Below are 2,500 nucleotides of genomic sequence, written 5' to 3'. Positions count from 1 at the left end.
TAATACCACCCTTGGTGCCCGACAGGTGTGTTGGGAAACCTAAGCAAGCGAGGCTGGCAAGGCAAGCCACCCAAGGGAACAAGGCACCTTGCCACACACAAACCCATCCACGAACGACCAAGGGAACAAGGCAACCTTGCCGCACACATGCCCATGAACGACCAAGGGAACAAGGCACCTTGCCGCACACATGCCCATGAACGACCAAGGGAACAAGGCACCTTGCCACACACATGCCCATTAACGACCAAGGGAACAAGGCAACCTTGCCACACACAGACCCTTGCATGAACGACCAAGGGAACAATGGATGTGAGGCTGGCAAGGCTAGGTCACGGCAAGCCAAGCAGTCAGGCTACACAATTGATGTGAGGCTGGCAAGGCTAGGTCATGTCAAGCCAAGCAGTCAGGCTACACAAGGGAACAAGGCACCTTGCCACACACAAACCCATGAACGAACGACCAAGGGAACAACGCCTCTTCCCACACACAGACCCATGAACGACCAAGGGAACAAGGGTATGAACGACCAAGGAACAATGCGTATTGCCACACACATTCCCATGAACGACCAAGGGAACAAGGCTACCTCCCAAACAAACACACATGAACGACCAAGGGAACAAGGCTTCTTCCCACACACAACCCCATGAACGACCAAGGGAACAAGGCACCTTGCCACACACATGCCCATGAACGACCAAGTGAACAATGGATGTGAGGCTGGCAAGGCTAGGTCATGTCAAGCCAAGCAGTCAGGCCACACAAGGGAACAAGGCACCATGCCACACACAAACCCATCCACTAACGACCAAGGGAACAATGCATATGGGGCTGGCAAGGCAAGCAGGCTACCCAAGTGAACAACGCCTCTTCCCACACACAGACCCATGAACGACCAAGGGAACAAGGGTATGAACGACCAAGGAACAATGCGTATTGCCACACACATTCCCATGAACGACCAAGGGAACAAGGCTACCTCCCAAACAAACACACATGAACGACCAAGTGAAGAAGGCTTCTTCCCACACACAACCCCATGAACGACCAAGGGAACAAGTTTACTTCGTACACGAACACCCATGAACGACCAATGGAACAAGGCATCTTGCCACACACATGCCCATGAGCAACCCAATCCCATCCTCATCGGTCTAAGGAACAAGGGGCCTTGACAAACCATGAGCAGATTTCTAAGCAAGTCAAACGATGAAGGGAGCAAAGTGTAGTTCCTACTTAGTACATAGTAAATTGAATATATGAGTTCCAATCCGATCAACTCGTGTTCTTTCGAGTTCATCTAAGCCACCTATGAATACCTAAAAGCCTTATCTGCCTGCCTATCACCAGGCGACAGGGACAAAAACCCAAATATGATATATTTTCATTTCAAGTCCATTCGTCTATGTTAACAATGACCCACACAATGTTTCAATGGCATTCCTACTTGATTTGAGCGACATTCCAACAAGTAGGGAACCAACGCTTCAAGGCGTGACCAAGGATAGGACACAAACATTTACGCCTCAAACATGACATTTTGTTTTTTTTTTTCATTTCAAAGCTTTTCATTTATAATAAAAAGCATCCCTACAAAATTTTGTGTCAATCCGAATTAATTCGAGCGAGTTATGGACGATTTCGCACAATTATGCATCCCTGGGCAAATCAATATCTGTTCCTGTCACCAAGCTCTTTGTGCAATATGTATATATAGGGGAACCATGGGACTGCTGCCCATTGGCGCCCCAAGGATGTCCAGCGCCCAAGGCTCTCGAGGCTGGCACGCTCGAGGCATGGCCAAGACGCCCGCTCTTGACGAAAATGGGGCCAAAACGCCCCCCATTGGCGCCCCACTCCCGTGTCCCCTCGCCCCCAAGTCGTGTGTGTCCAAAAATTATGCATCATCAGGGAAATCAATGTCTGTTCCTGTCACCAAGCTCTTTGTGCAATATGTATATATAGGGGGTACCATGGGGTCTCATTCTCATAGGTGCCCGGCATGGTTGATGGGCAAATAAGAATCGTGAGGCTGTATCGAGCACACACGAGGCAAGCCAAGCCAAGCCCCACGACCCATGAAAGAGGCCATCCCCCCCAACACGTTGCCTTGATTTCTCGAACGGTGACCTGAAAAATAGCCCCATCTCCTTGAGTCTCCTCGACGTTGTGCCCATACACTAGCCCGTTGCCTTGATTTTCCTCGACATAGGGCGCAGAAACTAGCGCCGTTGGCTTCACCTGTGCCTCGACGCCGTGCGCATACTAAGAAATATACATCCTCAGGGAAAGCAATGGGTGTTGCTGTCACCAAGCTCCTTGTGCAATATGTATATATAGGGGGGGAGCAGTGGGTGAGCATGGCAAGGGATGAAGGTGCCAGACTGCCTTTGAGCGCGAGCTTGGGTGACTGTTGCTTGATTCCTAGTCGGTGGCATAATACCCCTCCGAGTGGGGGCCTTGGCGTGGTGTGGGGATGCCTCGTTAGGTCTCTGCG

This window comes from Lactuca saligna, unplaced genomic scaffold, assembly GCF_052625555.1.
Source record: "Lactuca saligna cultivar CGN05327 unplaced genomic scaffold, ASM5262555v1 scaffold_137, whole genome shotgun sequence".
Taxonomy (NCBI): Eukaryota; Viridiplantae; Streptophyta; class Magnoliopsida; order Asterales; family Asteraceae; genus Lactuca; species Lactuca saligna.
This window is presented reverse-complemented; position numbering follows the sequence as displayed.